Here is a 19291-nt window from a genome sequence, read left to right as displayed (position 1 = left end):
GGTTGTCCACACTTTCACAATGAAACACAAAATGTGTGTCCTCTGTGACTCACTGCCACTGAACTAGGGCTGCCATGGATCTGTGAATAATGCAGAGCTCACAAATAAGCAGGGCTTTGTAAATAATATACTGCTGGTGGTAACAACATTCTTCCAGGAGAGGCAAAACTGTGTACCACAGTTCTGGTATCTCAAGCACTATGTCTCCATGAGATGTGAAAATATCAGGGATGTTTTATAACTTTTAGCAAACAGGCTTTAATAGCAGCTCAAAACCCTGGGACTTATTTTCATATAATCACTGGGACTGGTAACAGCAGAATTCTCATGGGTGAGTGTGACTCCTAGCTGACACCCCACAGATCATGACATCGCTACAAAACTTGTTACCAACCATGTTTGAACTCATGGCTTAGGGAATCAACATATCTGGAGGTAGGGAATACATGATTATATCAATATCTGAAGATATCCTTCTCCTTTTGTGTAGTTTTGTGTCCATGTGTCTTCTCCACACAAGAGACAACAGTCCCTGTAGTACGCAGCCTCACCTATTTCATCTGTCTCAAAACTGTTCAGGAACATGAATCCTGATCTAGCTAGAAGAAAGTCAGCACAGTTTACTCACAGCTACACACTCCCTTACCACCAAATGGGGTTTCCCCTCTATTTGCCTCCACTTCTCACTGCAAACAATGCACTGAACAATTATGGTTTAGTGTCCTGTGAATACTTGAGGGCTAAATTAAATGTATTTTTCATTGTTTCTGAAATATGCACCATGGTGGATAGTTTTTTTCTCTTATATGTGTTTTTCTTTCTATTATTGCTATTTCCCAAGTTTTTTTGTGACATTATTTTCTGATTGTATTTTGTGACCTGCTTCTAACACTATTACATGGCCAGAACAGGTTCTAGGACAATCCCAAGGAAGGTTTTCCTGTAAATGATCTCACTGATGCACAAACACCCATATGAGATCTGGGTACACATCTACCACAGGGTACAACTTTTAACTGCCTAGAAATTATTGATACTGTACATAAACCTCTCACTTCTACACGTGTGCTGCCAACTCCTCATCAGTGTGGTGTTAGGAAACTTCAGAAAACAGAAGAATCCCACCCCATCTTTGGCTGATAACAATGGAGATAATACTGCTGCTTCCAGGCTCACCTTCCCAATAGCAGGTTCAACTCAGCTGTTAGGAAACACATCCCTAATTTCTCTTTTTTCCATAATCATGTGCTAGCTTCCAGAGCAAATTAAAGAAGCCAGCTCAGCTCTAGAACAAGGATAATCATTGTTCCACGGCTCTCCAGCAGAACCAATGAGCCTGGCATAAACTCAAAGCAGTTTGAGACACAAACACTTCTGTGGCTGCAGAAGATGCAGCAAGATTCTAGCAAAGCTTGCTTGGCCCCAGCACCCCATAAACATGGCTACAGTCATTCCAGAGAGAAGCTGGCTTCGGGTCCAAGCTAGTCATGTGCATGTTTCTCCCTGCTATTCCATTAATGAACTCCACAAGAACTGCAAAGAAAGAATAGCAGGGTCTTGGAATCCCTAGAGGGGTCTAGGACTTGGAAAACGAGGCAATCTAGCAAGGGAGAGTTGGCCATGGATGAAGAGCTTCAAGGTGACCCATTTCAAGGAAAGTGCATTGGGTGAAAGTCCAGATTTTCAGGTGTGGTTATGCTAAAAAGAAAAAAAAGGAAATTCATTTGAAAAGAAAGGGGGAAAAAAAGAAATGGAAGTAAATACGTTGATCTGCAAAAAATAAAAAGAGGAGGGTGGAAGAACACAGGAACCTCTCTTCTATCAGTCACAGATCTCCTCTCTGCTTGCCAGAAGATACAAAAAGGTTAAGTGCTGCTACCAAGGAAGAAACATTTTGTGTATTTTCTTCTCCTCCTGCTCTCCTACGATCAAATATTCTATTTAATTCATTTTCCCTAATTCAATAAAGTGTAATAATTATGTTACTTGATTTTGTACTTTGTCATTTCTGTTCAATTATCAGAAAAGTGGTCTATTACTGGCAGTTGAATGTTACACAAATTACAATCTGAGTCTGAGCAAAATCTGTGTTTGGGGGGAAATTCTTCCCCATCGAACAAAAGAAAAAAAATTACATTCACCATAATTTGTTACTGGACTAGTACAGAGTTCAACAAAACAAGTGCAATTTACATTAAATATTTGATCTGGTTGCTGGGCAATTCAAAAAGTAAGGATTTTATGAGAATTTTTTAAACAGAAGCCTCACATTTCTCAATTTAGCCAGCTTTTCAAATGTATCTGTTCTGCAAAGTGAATAGCTGAAGAGGAGAGTCTTGCAGATGGAAGACACCAATATAGCTACAGAAGAGATATAAAAAATAATTTATTTGATTTATAGTCTCTTCCTACTTTTTTGTGTTCTTGTAGCTTGAGAAATGCTTGGCTGAGTGAAGTTCTACAGTTCTTTATTTTGGAGAAATACTTATTCTGTTTTAATAAATCAGGGTTTTCCCATTTCCTCCATAAATCAAGGAAGTGAAGGAATCCTATTACTTTTCTTCCATGAACAGCAAGATGATGGAGTCTCTATTGTCTGTGTTATGACTAAAGTCAACAGTATTATCCATGAAAAAGTTTCTTTTTGAGATGTTCTCTTCTGTAGCCAAGAGGTGTGGACTCAGTGCCCCTCAGCATGAAGGAGGAGATTGCTGCTCTCAGCCAGAGCTGCAGAGGATGGGGAGGATATTCTCTGGGGTAATAAGACCAGCTCCTCTGTGATTAGGTGTTGATCTCCTTGTTAACCAGCTTGTTCCTTCTGCTGACAGACATTAATGCTACTGCACCCCTGGACCTCCACTTTTTTGTTTCTGTCTCTGTGTTCACAAGAGAAAATATAAAATGTTGTGCACTTCAGCTGACCTTAGCTTTGTGAGATACTGAACGTTCACCCCATTCTGTTGTAATCTTAATGCAATTTGTTAGAGAAAATAGAGCCTTCTTTCCACTACCTACCAATAATGCACACCTAGCACTAGCATTGGATGGGGAATACTCTAACCACTTCTCAGAGCAGATGTAACTACCCAGTCTTTCCCCCAGTGAGCAGTTCTGTGTCTCCACCAAAAGCAATCTCTTCATAAAATTAAATCCACTTTGTTCAGTGACTGAGCCAACTGCTCTCCAAAGCCAAAGAGTTGCTGCTGCTAGACTCACACATCTTGCTGCTGTTCTCTTTCTTTACAGAGCTGAAGATCAGGTGACTTCTCTCTTATGTACTATATGATTGTAGTGGACATAAGGGTTGGCAGGGTTATCACAAGACTGGATAAGCACATCTAGACCAGCCCTTACCACCTGCACTTAGCCAGACTTCACTTTTGAGACTACAGTAAGAAAGAAGGTCAAGGTGAAGGAAGGGAAGAGGGAGACAAGAGGCAGAGGCAGGGCTGAAGGCAGCCCCAGGATACCCCCTCAGGCTACAGAATGGATTAGGGTGGTTTGCTGTGGGGGTATGAGGAGTGGAAGCCATGATGAGATCTGGGCTCCAAAAGGACCAACGCCTTGTTTGTCTTTTTTGCTCATGTCCTCACAGCTCGCTCTGCCAGCTTTTGCAGTCAGAGTTACAAAAAGGGTGTAGAGCAGAGCCCAAGTTTCTGCAGAGTACCCTGTGGCACCAACCACAGGATTCTGCTCAGAAGGGACTGGTTGTTTCTCCTTCACAAAGCCCTAATGGCCTCCTTACCCCAGTCTCAACCTTGCTCCACGAGGCCAGGAGAAACTCAAGCCTGAGCTCTGGGCTCTTTTCAGCATCCTCAAATTACTACTTTTTCCCAGTCAGCTTTGTCCAAAGAAGCTGGGTTCTGCTGCACCTCCTGTCCCAAAGGCCAGCCACAGCCCTCCAGGAGCACCTCAGGGTCCAGACTAGCTGTGCCCCAGAAACAAATTCCTCTTGCAGCCCTCAGCTTCCTTTGGTAGCTGCCTGCCAGCCCCACATCCACTATCACTCTGCTCCTCCTCATCTTGCTCTAACCTGAATTCCAACTCAAACTGGCCCAGTCTCTGACCAGCTTCCCCTATAGCAGGAGGTCATTCTGTGTTTTTCCCTGACTGAACCTGGGACTAAACCCCTAACCCTAGACTGACCCCTCAGCCAGGCACCTAGCCATGGCCCAGACTGATTCAAAGGAGAATTGACCTTGCAGCTCTCAGGTTCTGCCCCTAAATTAAAGCCTTTCTCTCATTTCCTTTATTATCCCTCAAGGATAAAGGGTAAAAATTAAACTTAGGGTAAGAAGAAGGCTTCTTGCTGAAGACCTGACAGACTTTTTCCTAGCCCAATACTCTGCATAAACAGCTGGGAATCTCAAATCTCTGCAGCAGTCGCCAGAGACCCTAAATGTCTCTTGGTACACTCACCTGGTCTCCAAAGCCCAAAGAGCTGGTAATAGGAAAAAAGAGAAACCAACCAGTGAATGAATAAGCAGAATTTCCTGACATCTTGCTTGGTTTTACAGCATTTCCTGTACTCTCAAATCAAGGATTCTGGGAATAGAAGAGGAGGCAAAATACTGGAACAGAGCGTACACAGCAGAAATAAATTGGGTCCTTTCATGATGCTATTATCAGAGCTGCACAACAGTACTCCAGAGAGGCTGCAGGTCAGCTCCTCAGCTGCTGCAGCCCGAGCAGAGCAGGGCACAGCGGGGCGAGCTGCCCACGCTCCCTCTGTGTGCAGGAGGCAGCAGGGCAGCAGCTGGCACGCACCGCTCTGCGCAGCAGCAGCAGCAGCTCTCACCGCGCCTCCCTCCACACGCGCAGCTGGATCCAGGCTGGGATTTAGATGGACTCAGTCCACACCTAGAAGTGAAAAAAAGCCAATGACACACATCACCAGGTTGAGAAAGGTTTCTGTGCATGTCTGTAGACAAAGAAGAGAAATCCTTCAATTTTATGCCAATGTGAGGAGCTTTTTTTTCTCCAGTGTAAAGGTAAGATAATCATACAAAGACTTTTATAAAGATTCTTAGGACTGAGCCCTTTAGTGCAAGGAGCTGTGCCATAACAAAATATTATAGTATATCAGCTTTGCAATAGTTCAGAATTTAACTGATTCACACTTTTTTGTATTGACTGCACACTTTTATACTGAATTGCAGCATTAGACAATTAAGAATTATGTTGTCTCTAGCGATTTAAGGTGTTAGATTCAAATCACAGATACATAGGTTGGAAGAAACATAAATGTCCTATCTCCATTGAGGAAGAATCAATTCTGCACCATATTCATGAATGAAGTTTGTCCGTCTTGTTCTTCTAAAACTTTGATAATGAGAATTCTTTACTAAACCTCTTCAAATCCTGAGATATACTGAGAAAATGATGATCTAACATGCATCTCTCTTGCTGCAAATCAATTTTCATCTTTTTGTTGGCATGGAGACGACTTAACGTTTCTCTGCAATTCTTTTCCACAGGTGAAGAATGCTATCAGGTCATCTCTTATTTTTCTTTTTTTCTAGATTAAATAAATATAATCACTCCTCTTCCTCTTCTCTAGCTATTTTTACTTTATATTTTTTTCTTATAGTATTCCAAACTGGGCACACAACCTGAATAATTAGTGCTGAGTAGCACGGAGTAATTATCCTTATATTCACCAGAATTACATTTGTTCAGCTCATGGGACAGTGAAGTCATTATGGGGGCGAATGTTTTTCCAGCAGCATTATACCGTTGACTCATCCTCAGTTCATGACTGACTGCAGACCCAGAGCCTTGGCTCCAGTACCACTGCCTGGCCAGCTATTCTCCATTTCACACCTCTGCATTTGACTTCTCCCCCCTAAGAGGAGTCCTTTGCATTCTTTATTGAATTTGATCTTATTGATTTCAGAGCATTTCACCAGTGTAGCAAGATTGTTTTAAATTCTAATCCTGTTCGCCAAAGTGCTCACAAAGCCTTCCACCTCAATGTCATCCACAAATTTTACCCTCCATACAAATCATTACTCCCATCCAAGTCATTAATGAAGGCACTAAGTAAAACTGACCCCAGACAGACCCTTGTGGGACCTCACTTACAGTGCTCCCCTGGTCTGACAGTGAATCATTGATAATTACTCTGAACAAGTGGTATTTCAACCACTCATGCCCCTACCAGACTGCAGAGCGATTTTAGCCTGGCCTCTTTTCTTTTTTTTTCTTTTTTCTTTTTTTTCCTTTTTCTTTTTTATTTCGGCATGTAACAATGTCATGCAGGACTACATGAAGAGCTTTTAAAAAGCCTTACTCACATCTGAACTTGCCATACACCAACAGCCAGGTCAGGGATGCCCAGTGTACAGTTTATCCTTGCAGTATTCTTGCAGTCAGATTGTGCAACTACCCTTGCAGTTAGATTGTAGTAGATTGAATTGCTGCGTTACCTATGCAGGCAGCAGATTGACTTCTCCTAACAACACACAGCAGGGTTTAACTGACCACCTTCCCCCAGACCCCAGTCAAAGGGAAGAGAGGGATTAACCAGTATGCAGGATCTTTGTAGTACTTGTTCAGTAAATCCAGCACCCACAGGAAGGGATGAACTTGTGCAGACATTAAGTGTTTTGTGGGGTAAAAACTTGTCAAAACACAAGGGGAAAGCATTGCACCCTCCTGCATTCCGCTCAGAGACATCATGTCACCATCAGCAATAGGGGTAGGTGCCTATGGCACCAGGCTCTTGATCCTAAAGAAGGGCTTAGATCTATTTAATTGGATTTATTTGTCAAAAGTCTTTGTTGCCTCACTGTATTCTGCCTGTTTAGGAACAAACTGTACTTGCTTCAAAATGTTTCTTAGTGACAGTCCTAGCTTGACTCCCCTGAAAGTCACCATTTTCTTAATGTTCACCTTTTTAATGACAGGTACTACATTTATCCACTGAGATTTTCCTTCTAGCAGCTGTCAAAGATCACTGTTAGTGCTTTTAAGACCGCTACAGTGCTTTAAATTTGCCAGTGTAAAGCTCAGTGGGCCTGACTGACTTCTACATTCCTTAAATGTCTAAAAGGTTTTCTGTCCTTGATTTTTGACTTTTCTACACAGCTGTTAAAATGAAGCATGCTAAGTTTCTGGGTACCACCTTGATTGTGACTGGAAACCACTGAATGTGTCAATCTTCATGTCACCTCCTTTTTTGTCTCACTCCCCACTAAGCAACAGACCTTCCTTTGGCCTTCCCCCATTTCTAGAATCCTTTCAGACTTGTCATTACAATTTGTTCCCTCTGACTCATTTTGTGCCTTTCTGCATCCTTCCTTTTCAGGCAGCCTTTGTCCCTGTGTTCCTTTCTGTGCAGTTGCTTTTGTGTGATCCCAGTATTGTTTACTCTGCAAGGTGAACCCGTAGTGCCAGGGCTCAGTGCAGCCACAAGGACAGAAGGGAGGCTGTTCACTCACACAGCATCTCCCTGATGTATAACATAATGTGCACACAACTGACACTGTTCTAGCTTCTTTAGAGCCAGATGTAGATGAATTCATGGACTTGTTATCCTCTCAAGATCGTACAGCTTCACATTCAGGTTCTGCATGTGCTTGTGTTTGAAGTGTGGGCTACCATTGTTTCAAGTGTCTGCTCCCATAAATAAATGTCTTGTAACTATTTTAGGCAGTACAGATACACCTGCCTACAACAAGGATAGCTCCCATTTTTTCCCTTGGAGGTCTTAGGGCATTTACAAGGGACGACCACCTTTTCCTGCTAAAGGTTGAGGTACAGAAAGGGAAGGGCTGTGCCAAGGGCAACACAGCTCAGACTGGGTTAGGAATTCAAACCAGTGTCCAAATCCCCATCGCACATTCTTGCATGGCATGCAGCAGCCTCACTGGTGAACCACTGACTTCCCTCAGTATATGTAGAGGTCTAGGTGATACAAATGTAACTTCACTTCAATTTTAAAATGCTGCATAATATTTAGCTGCTTGGCACAGACTGCAGCAATGCGTTAATGAAGTCTCTGTAAAAAGCCTGTATATTGTTCCACAGTATCATTACAATAGCCAGCTTCCAAACTCGCTAAAGTTACATTAGCATTTTCAGGACATAGAACACAACAGCACAGTAATGCACCATGCAACTACATTAATACAAACAACACTTATAAACTTGCTTATACTGGCTGACAATAATTGTCTAGTACAATGTCTTCACTCTCTTGAAAGCTGATTTCTAGCTCTAGAATGTATAATTTATTTAACATTAATTCCTAAAAGGAAATTAAATATTTTACTATTGTAACTGGTGATCTTTGCACTTTTATCCTCTCAGACAGCCTGAAATCCAATTGTTTGAAAGAATACCAGTTGGTGAAAAATCACTCAGCTTTCTCACAGCCTCCCATGGAATGCATTTGGCAGTCTTTCACACAGTTGTACTCCTCTCAGATTCCCTTCAGACCTATTATTTTCTCTGGCAGACGGGCTGGACTCTCAGGGTGAGGGTGGGAGCCTGTTGGAGCTCAGCTGAGAAGCAGTCACACCGTGGCAGCACTAAAACAAAGCAAGGCAGGTGTCTCCTGGTGTCCCCAGCCATGAGTAACAGCCAGTCACACTTGCCACTGAAAATGTTTTAAACTCCTCTTGGAGTAAAATCATACTCCCAGAAGGTGCTTCAGAAGTGGAAGATGTGAATAGTCTCCTCATTTTGCCAGCAAATAAAGGTCTAAGTAAACATACTTCTAATACAGCGTGACGTCTCTGGAACCGCCATCACATTCTGAATAAAGCTCACGGAACTACAACAAAGCTACTAATTTAGTAACAGGCTTAATCACAATTATAACTTCCAGGTCATTAAGAAAGCCCAATTAAACCCATAATCTGGTGCTAAACAGTCAACACAGTTTTGTTCTTCCAAGGAGCACATAAATAAAATTATTAAGGAAAAAAATTGCAGTAAGACAGTGCATAAAATGTTTTGTAGTTCTCTGTCTGCTAAAATCTTTAATTTCTGTGTAGCAGAAATCCTACTTCTTCCTTGTGACATCTCAGTGTTAAGCACTGCATTTTTCCAGAGTGAAGTATGGACTTTATTCCCTGACTGTAATGAGTCAAGGAAACCACTAATGCACAGTGTCAGTATTTTTACCATTATTATCTGTATTCTGGCATTTCCAACAAGTCAAAGATCATACTAATGATGATGTATCTAAAGGTCCAGTTCAGATAATGTACCCAATGGAACAAATTCAGTTTACTATTTGATTTCACAGGTGCTTAATCATACAAAATGATGCCTGGTTGGCACAGTGATAGATGAACTGGGGACAGATTAGATTTGTTAACACTGACATTAAGATCAGCACTGTCTAGTGTGATTCCTGCTCTCATCACACTCTTGGATGTAGGAGGTGTGATCTCTCATTCTTCAGCAGTGGGGGGATGTGAAATTAGGAACTCCAGAACCTGACACTGAATGGTGGGAGTGCTGCTTGGTCAAAATATGTCATTATCATGTCTGTCATCTTTGTTGTTAGAGAGCCATTTATGTTATCCAAGAGGAAATCAGCTGAGCATGGAAAACCTGAGAGGACTGTTATAGATCTCATGGTTTTTTAATGTTACTAAATGCAAATTGCAGAAAAGACAGTAAAAGCTTTGGAAATTCCTTCATGAATTGGTGGCTGGAAAGAAGGGCTGGTCAATGTGTGATACGACAGCTTGTTTAGGCGTTGTGACAGAAAAAAGGTTTAGGAATGCAGGAACTATTTTGAACTTCAAACAGAACAACAGCTAGCCATATATGAGACACTTGCCTTGTGCTGGAAGGGAACAAGGCAAGCCACACAGTAGAGGTGCAAATTAGACTTCTGCTTTTTTTTAATGGATGAGACATCTTAAAAACTCAAGGAGAAAGATAATAGGGCAACTAGAAAAGAACCTGTTGTTAAATTTGCCCTATAATTACATTTTAAGTTTAAATTACTCCCAGTCATTCCCATTTTCCAACCTTGTAATTAGAAGCTTGACCTTATGCCTGGCTAGATTGAACCTCTAATTTGATTAATGTTTGTACTTGACTAGTGTTGATGACAAGCCCAGGTGAAGCTAATAAACATGAGACAATCCAAATGCATCCATATAAAGGGGCATAAAGGGCTTTCTGGAGAAATGGCTCCCCAAGGTATTTACAAAGGCTCGATACATGGAGCGTGCTGCTTTGCAGGTACAAAACTTAATGGGGGGTAGGGGATGTAGGGTGGGGACCAGAGTTTTCAGGTGTTTGATTGCAGAAAGCAGCCTGCTCTGGTAGTCAGAGGCCAATGTCTCTCTGCAGGGGACAGAGGGCTGAAATATATCTCACAGTTGTAGGAAGCACTCAGACTGCTCCTTAACAACCCTGCATTTGAATTTGTACCATCAGCACATCCATGAAACTGTCCAAAAAGCAGGATTTTCACTTTGCAGAGGCTTCCCCTTTTGGCTTGGTTTTCATCTAGTTTTCATCAATTTCAAGCAAACCTAGAAACATTTTTTTGCTCCTGCAAACTGGACATTCAAGGAAAGCTTCACTTAGAATATGCTGATTTACCAGGTACCCTAAACAAAACAACCTTCCTGATGTAGTAGTAGCTCTGTCAGGCATGTACACTTGTCTGTCTCAAGACTGCTAACCACATTTAGAGCATCATCAACTCCTTATGTCTTGTTCCTGTGATGCTTTGACAGGAATCAAAGCATTTTTTTCTATGGGAATTCTGCCTTCCATGTGACAACAGTCTGTTGAAAAGCAGCTTGCTAACTGTAGTCTCAATCCCCCCTGAAAACATTTCTTTTTCTGCCATGCACAGTCCATCCCAGTCAGGTCTGTGACCCATGGAGTGGGGAGTCCATTGCTCACTCAGCCTTGGAAGGGCATGTTCCAGAGAATGAAAGATTAAGATTTATTGTGGCAAAACTGCCTATAAGTGCAAATAATTTAGCACTATGTTAAAACAGTGATTAATTTAGCCCATAATTTCAAGAAATGAAGCAACACTCCCTGACAAAGCCTCAAAGCTATAATTTATAATAACAGCTCTCCCAGTTAGCAGCCTAGAGAGCTCTCCTCAGTCCTGTTAATGTCTTCACTAGACTCCCTACTGAGCATCAAGGTCTCCTGGTATATTCTCCTGTGAGCTGTAAACAGAGATTTTAAGGACAGGTTCTCCTGTGGTCTGATCTGTTTTACGTGTCACTCTTCCTTTTCAGTAAGGTTACTGACACTTAAATGTCCCTGCTGGAACACAAGTCTTCTTCCCTCTACCTCATCATTACAGGGATAAAATCCCTGGTTGCAGGCTCATTCATTTCATCCTCTGTGGTGCTGCCTTTTCCCATGTGTTCTTCTGTTATACTGTGATAATAATAATCAGCTTCCATAACTGACACAATCTGCAGACACAAATACTTCCCTGCTGGCTTTCCATCACCCACCACATCACATTTTGAGCTCCCATTTCAACCTGTGTGTCCTCCGTGACCTCATACCTCACAGCACCTGTTGTGCCACCTCTCAAGCACTCCCACATTCCCAGTGTGTCTCACCAAGCCAGAGGGTACCAGCAGGCCACTCTCTGTGGTACCAACTATGCCTGAATCACATTTCCATCTTTTCCTCACCCCTCCTTCCCACTGCTCCAGCAGTGTGAGGAGGCCAGTATCAGAAAGTGCTATCAGAATGAGAATCCAGCATTGCCTGGGTGCCTTTTAAGACTTTTTAAATGAGGATTACTATGCTTAATGTTTGCATGAAGGAGGTAGAGTAATGCCCTAGCTATCTAACCAGGCATGCTTGAGCTTCCAGTATGATCAAACCTTCCTCATTTCATTTTCTTCTTTGTTTGGGGTTTTTTCCAGTCAGAAATGCAGTCTCTTCATGTTGCTTTCAGAATGGACAAAGCATGAGTCCCAACACAGGTCTGATGTAGAAGTAAAGCCTTCAACCTGCCTGGCACCATGTGATTAGGAGCATTTAGACCCTTAAACATTATCCCAGCTCAAGATTTTAAGTATAGAGCTAAAGAGTTATACATATTGTGGTTTTTGTAAAGTGGATGGGAAAATCCATGAAAACTGAAGATGAAAAACCCCACCCAAGTCCCAAATGTTGTTTCTTTAAAGACTAGGCATTGAATTTCTAATGCAGATAGTTGTGTCTTATTTAAAGGTGATGATGGTTGAAGATGAAAGGAAACCTGAGGCTGCTACTCTGAAAGGTGCTTAATTTTCCTCTCGGGTACCTGTGTATTAAGCCTACATGGTTAATCCCTATGGCTTACCTGACCAGTTAGGGAAAAATAAGTGGGTCACAGAAACCGAGCGCTGGAGACCATTTCTCCAGCAAACCCAAATGCGCACATTTTGAGAACCGCAGGATGAGCAGAAGCTTTCGCTGCTCGTCACTCCCGGCAGCCGGGCTACCCCATGTGCTGGAAGGCGCCCGCACAGCCACCCACACGCCAACCTCTGCTGTCAGCAGCGAGCCGCGCCGAGCCGAGCATGTGCCCCGCCACCGGCACCTGCAGTTCGCGGCTCCCGGGGAAGGGCTGCGGCGGCGGCCCGCATGGAGGGCTCCTTCCCCGATACCTCCCCGGCCGGCCGTGCCGCTGCCGAAGTTGCGCTCCGCTCTGCGCCCTGCAGCGGGACCGCCGGGCGGGCTGGTGCGGGTTACAGGGGACCCCCGCCCGGAGCTGGGACCCACAGCGGGGACTCCCGGGGACCCCCGCCCGGGGTGGGGTGCCTTGCCCCGGTGCCTGCCCCACGACCCGCTGCTGCGGCACGGAGCGATCGCCCCCCGCCGCGGGCACGGCGCCCACCCAGCCCGGCCCGGCCCGGGGCAGCGCTGGTTCCTCTGGGCGGCTGGGCACCGTGAGAGGCCGGCACCGTGCGCATCCCCCTCCTCGCCCGCTCCTGAGGGAGCCGCGGCGTCGCGCCCACCTCCTCCCGCGGGCAGGCCCCGCCCTCCCCTGGAAAAGGGGATGACATCATCCCTCTCCCCCGCTCGCCCCGCCGCTCCCCCGGCCCGCCCGCCGCTCCGACAGGGATGGGGGGGTCCCGCCCGCACCCCCTTGGCGGAGCCGCGCCCTCGGGGGGCCCGGAGGGGGCTCCCGGCCCCGCCGGCCGGCCTCGCCCCTGCCCCACGCCCCACTACGTCATCCCTCCCACCGCCCCCTCTCCGCCGGGGCTGGCGGGGGAGCGTCTCCCGAGGGGAGCGCCGGGGCCGGGCAGCGGCTTCGCGGCGGCTTCAGCCTGCGAAGGGCGCCTGACACCTGCAGCATGTGCCAGGAGCTGCAGCGGCAGCGGCCGCCTCTGCCTCTGCGCGGCGCGGCCGCCCCGCTCCGGCGCCGTGCGCGGCGGCGGCGGAGCAGGAGCAACTCCCGCTCCTCCCGGCGCGTCCCTCCTCCTGCCTGGCACCGTGTGCCGGCGGCGGGTGCACGGTGACCTTACGGAGCGTGCATTACCTCACAGGTAAATATCAGCTGATCCGCCCCGGCGGCGGCGGGAGCAGGCGGCGGCGGGAGCGCACGGAGCCTTCCCGAGGTAGCGATCCCGACCGGGGCAGCGGGTGCGAGGTGCCGGGCGGGGGGCGCAGCCGCCTGTTGCCCTGTGCCCGTGCGGGGCGGGGGGCGCCGGGGCTTCCCCATCGGCCCCGTGGTCGGGGGGTGGCGGGCGGCCTCCGGAGGGTGGGCCAGGCGGGGGGCAGATCCCCCTCGTCCCCCACCCTGCCGAGGCCGCCCCGGTGGGGTCGCACGGCGCTCCCGCCTGTCCCCAGGCGCCGCTGAGGCGCTCCCGGCGTGCGAGTGTGCACAGGCATGCGGCACGGCACTCGCTCCTGTCGCCCACCCAGCCGCGCCGTGCAGCAGGTCCCGGGGACCCTGGAGACCACCTGGGGACCCGGTGGGCTGTCCCTGCTCGCCCGCTGTCGCCTCTTGCAGCCGGCTGAGGTAAAAGTGACGAAAGGACGGCGCCCCGCAGCGCGGCAGCGACTGCCTTACCTGTGCGTTCACCGGCTCCTTGGCAAACTTTGGTGCTGGGCGGTGAAAATCTCGATCGTTGCAGCCAAACTGCCTTGTTCTACACTCCCATGCTAGAGACCAGCTACCACCCAAAGTGAAATACTGCCGGCCACCGCTGAATCGGGTACTTAGTCACTGGATCCACTTCCCAGCATGGGTGATGGTTTAGGTAGTACTTTAGTAGTACTTCAAGCATGGGTAGGAAGCAGTGCGGTCTGGTAATCCTTGATCGTTCCTGGTGACCCAGATGTTAAAAGGAGAGGTTCACCTTAGGTTCAAGTATATAAGCAGCATCACAGATTTGGTGCTAGTACGCTTTCAATATATTGTGTTGTGTTTGAAGTTTTGTAACTTGCTGATCAGGTCTGAATGCTGTACCTCTGCTTCTTCCCTTGTTTTTTGGATGTAGAAGTATTTTAATAATGGGAATAAAGGCAAGGATTCTGTGGTTTAACAGTGTCATGAGCTATGGAGCTGTTTCCATAACTTTTACCTGGATACCAGGTTGTGTCTCACATCTGTGACTGCCACTTGACCAGACTAATAAAATTATGGCAACCAAAGAGTAGTAAGTGCTAGGTTTTTAAGTCACCCTGGTTTCTGGTTGTAAAAGGGTAAGTGAGCATGAGAGAAGAGCTATGTCTATTTTAAGTTCATGTCTTTATAGTGCTCCTCAAAAGAGAATGATCCTACTGACACAATTTTGGGTTTCACCTTCCTGTTGAAGTCAAGGTCCTGCATTTATTCGAAGTCTGTATTCATTGCAGTGGATGGTTTTGTGGTTTTTTTGTGGATTTTGTTTTTTCTTTTTCATAAGACAGATAAATCTCAAAGAACTGAATGTCTCAGAATAAATCTTGCCTTCCTGTAGAAAAGCACACATACAATACCATCTTCTGCCTTGACCTCTCAGTGGGATATAAGTGTAGTCAGAATGAGATGCTGTCATCTTGCAGTGGTGGTAGTAAATAGAAAATTACATACATGTGCCCTCTGCCATCACAAGCAAGTGGATGGTTTATGCATGTAATACTCAGTATGTGTGACTCCCCAGTGGTGTGTAATCGTTTCCACAAGCAGTTTTCAGTGTGTTACTGGTTGTGTGCACCAGGGCCCAGCGTGGCTGAACTGTGCAGGATCAACCATCGTAGATTCAACTCTGTCTGCAAAGTAGCTCAGGACCCAATCCTGCACAGACACCTGTGGCAGTGATCTCTGCGTTCTAGAGTAACCCACTGATTCTGTGACTAAAAACCAGAAAAAAAACACAAGGTATCTTATGGTAAACTGCTGGATACCAATCCCTTAAGGTTTAGAGCAAGGTGAAGGATTAATTGTTTGCTTTGGCTTTGAAGGTTTATACCTTTATTAATTATTTCCTTGATTTCTATGGTTGGATGCTGGCAGACTGTGGAGTAGATTGTCTCCTCTTACACATTTGCCTAGTATAAATCCATTCAGAATTGCCTATAAGGGTCAGCACTGATCTAACTTCCATTCCAGGCAAATAATCAGATATAATTGCACTGAAATCAACGAATATATACAGACATGAAGCTGTGAGAAGAAAATGGGCCTCATGGTGTTTTATATTTTTATAGTTGAAAGCCAAAAATAGCTGTCGTAAACACAGCGTGTCCTTTTGGAAGAAACAGTCAATGCCTACCTTAGAGTTGTTCGAAGTTTCTTGTGTTTCAGCAGCCTCGGGTTAGAAAAGTGAAAGCAGCAGTCTTGCAATGAGAACTGTTTCAGAGAAACTTTTTGTTCCAGCGACTAATCTCCTTCTCCTTAATTCCATTTTGTTAATCTCAGCATGCCCATATTGACACTACTTACATTTGGAAAGGACTGCTTTCTCAAACAGGGTTCCTTGACTGTATTGCCAGGTGTACTAGGGTTAATTCCAATGACTATATTTTAAACTGCTGCTCTTTACATTAATTGTATATATTCCTATCTCTAGGCTTAACAGCAAGATGCAAATGGTATGGAATGTTACATTCCAATTAGTTTTGCAGTGCAAATGGGGATTATAGTTGATGGGTAAGTCTGACATGTACTGCATGACTTGTCATGTTTTTCCTGGAGAGAGGGGAGTCTTGGGTCTGAGTCACCATGGAAGAACATGGAGCCCCGTAGGCATAAAACTGGTGCAGTGGAGTGATGAGTCAGATCTCTTATCTTGAAATTCAGTATTGTGTGGTATTCATGCATGTGCTGCCTCACATCCATTGTGCACCTAGGCAAGTAACTAACAGGCAGAAAACTCAGCTAATCAGACCTCTGACTCGCCTTTTCTTTGCAGAGTTGGTCCTACTTCTATGGAAATAAAAGGCTGCTGGTTAGGATCATGTAGGAAATCATGGTATATTAACCTGTGGAGCAAATCGGCTCTGCCAGGCTATACCCAGTAGTTTCTTACATAGTTTCAAGACCACTTAATACAACCTAATACTTAAATTTTCTCTTTTTGTGCCTTAGAGTTCAATCAGCTTTTTCAGACTTCTGGAACTGGATAAAGAATGGCAGAGTAAGAGCAGTGTTGCATCTTCATAGGCCCCAGTATTTGTTAAGCTAATGACTTTTCATGAGCATTGCTGTGGAATGTCAGTATTGTTTCTTTTTCCAGAGGAAACTGATGCAACTGCTAAGCTAACGAAAATAATTGATATTTCTTAGAAGTGGTAGCCTCAGAAATATGTTAAACAGCAAGAGGAAAGATTTGCCCACGCAGCTGTTTTTGGAAACAAAACAAAGCCTTACATCAGAGGTGTCTTCACTTAGACACTTACTGTGAACTTCCTTGAATAGCAGTCATTAATAACGCTATCTTCTCAAGCTAATGGAGCATGAAGGTTCCTTGATTTATAATCATTTGGGAGCAGATGCTTGAAATTCTGTCCACTTACACAAACAGCACAAGAATGACACTTTTGCTGAAAATCGGGGGGAGGCAGGGGGGAAATTATGTGTGGGACTATCAGAATGGCTTGAAGAGTGTAATGCAATGTCTCCCTCTCCAATGTCATTACAAAAGCTACTAGAGGGACCGTGTTTGGAAAAAATTGCATGAGATTTCCGTTTGAAAATCGTAGCAGAACTTTATTGATCTGTATATTTTTAATCTCCTGTGTAGCCAGTTACCATATTGTGATTGTTGCAGATGTTAGTGTTGGTTTTGGGGTAGGGGGTGTGTGTGTTCGTGGTCTTGCAAAAAAACCTTCTGTCTTCTCACATTGCCTTAAATTGGGAAACTGTTACAATGAGGACATACGGAAAACCATATAGGAAAGATGTGCAAATCTAGATCTAAATTGTATAAATTCCAATTAAAGTGTAAATGCTTAATCTGTTTTTAAGTTAGATGCATCTATTGTATTTTTTAGATGTATGGAATCTGGTGTCACTTGTGGATGTATAGATCTGGTGTCACTTGTGGAGAAATCAGTGCAGGGAAGGTTTAGCGGTCTGAGCAGCTGAGATAAAATGTCAAGCCACTTGTAAGAACTTGGAACTTTCAGTGGTCTTTGTGTGCTGGTGTGGAGATGTCCAAATCTGAGACTAATTGCCCTGATGCAGTTCACTTCACTTGAGCCAGGTTTTTGGCATGCTGCTTAAGATAGACAATGTCTGGAGGCACGTGTTTTGTATGGGGCAAAATCCTTCCCTCAATTACAATGACATAAATCCAGTCTTTGTGTATTCTCTCCATCCCATTGAAGAGAGAAGGAGATCACAGCTGTTTGACTTACCTACGGCACACCCACAGCTGCTGCTAGGGACTGTGATTGTTTCATGCAGTGCCTTTACTATAAAATGTGTGACGTCATCTCCTCTTGGAAGCGCTGTATTTGTACTGATTGTGTGAGAAGCACCGCTGACAGTTCACATGCCTGTGCATATGGCACAAGGACCCAGAGGGAAATCCTGAGCTGTACCTTTTCTTGTAGAGGGGCTGCTGCATTTTTATAGGTATGCTCTCTCTGTGTAGGCAGAGCAGCCTGTAAAGAGAAATACAGTGATTTCTATAATTGTTCAAGAGATTACAACTTAACAGAATTCCATCCTGTAATGTACAAAGTACAAAAATAAAGGCTCTTTTCAGTTAAATCTTTCACCAGATTGATGTCAAGAAGCAGTGCAATATCTCAAATGATTTGGTCTTTTTTAATCTTCTTAGCTGGAAGAGATGTCAGAAGAGCCATTCAGAATTGAAGTAGAAGATACATGTGGAATTTCCTCATGTAGTGGTCTGGATATCTGCTTATTTTTCTTAAGAAGAAATTCAGACTTCAGAAGCACACTTGATTTTCTTTTCTCTTGCTGCTGACAAGCTCTGCCTTGGCTTAGTTGTCTAAAGAGGTAACAGCAATTAAAATGTCATGTGACGGAAATGTCTATAAACTGTTTTGTGATGTAATTATCATAATGTAAGATTTTTCTGACCTGATTAAACTCAGCTGGGGAAAGAAACTTGCAGCATTGTCTCCAGCTTTTCAAAAGTTCAGCTGGGACTTCTTCCTGACCACTAAGTCCTCACACAGTGGGTGTGAGTGGAAGTTCAATTAACTGGTAAAACTCCTGCCTAGTGAAGTTTGACCATGTTGGTTTAAATAAAAGCATGATATAATTTTGCCCTTGGGCATTCCTGGGGAGCAGAGGAGCTGCTGGTTTAGTGCCAGAATTTGCTTGTCATACTTACGGGTGAATAGACCCATTGAACAGGGAGACCACATTGAACTGTTCATCTTGGCTCGTGCACGGAGGCGGAGCTGTGTTTGCATCCTGCTTAACACCAGCGAGCGTGGGTAAGCTGGTTCCAGCCATGAGGAATAGCCACATTGGGAGGTTCTAAAGCAGGCCCCTAGTGGTCAAGTTCACAGGTGACAGGAGGAAAAGAAAAGTATAAGATAATGCAACATTTCCTGGCATGTTATTGTCACTGAGAGATTAAAACTCCAATGCAAACCATGACCCACCTCTGTCTTCACGCAGTGCAAGTGTAAAAGTAAAGGTCAGCTTTAAACACAAATGTGAGAGGGTGCAGCATGTGCAAGATGATCCTCTTTGGAAAGATTTGGGCTGAAGATCTGATGCGTGTAGTTCTGATCTTGACTACAGGTTCCCGGGCAGCTGGAGTTACTCACCAAGTCTGCACGCGCATGGAAGGAGCTGCCTTTTGTAGGCCATTTGTCTATGCCCTTATGCCTCACCAAATTGCCCTGTATAGTGGCTATTTACATCTATTGA

General features: G+C 44.8%; 1 protein-coding gene across 2 annotated transcripts in view; it reads left to right on the top strand.

Moving 5' to 3' along the window:
• The first annotated feature begins 13289 nt into the window (after positions 1 to 13289).
• Positions 13290 to 19291, top strand: part of DTNA (dystrobrevin alpha) — a 222850-nt gene continuing 216848 nt past the window's right edge. For both annotated transcript variants that reach the window (XM_039703021.1, XM_039703020.1), the window contains exon 1: positions 13290 to 13493. The gene's annotated coding sequence lies outside the window, so the exon portion shown is untranslated. The remainder of the gene's footprint in view (positions 13494 to 19291) is intronic.

Source organism: Passer montanus, unplaced genomic scaffold (assembly GCF_014805655.1).
Source record: "Passer montanus isolate IOZ18808 unplaced genomic scaffold, ASM1480565v1 scaffold16, whole genome shotgun sequence".
Taxonomy (NCBI): domain Eukaryota; kingdom Metazoa; phylum Chordata; class Aves; order Passeriformes; family Passeridae; genus Passer; species Passer montanus.
This window is presented reverse-complemented; position numbering and strand designations above follow the sequence as displayed.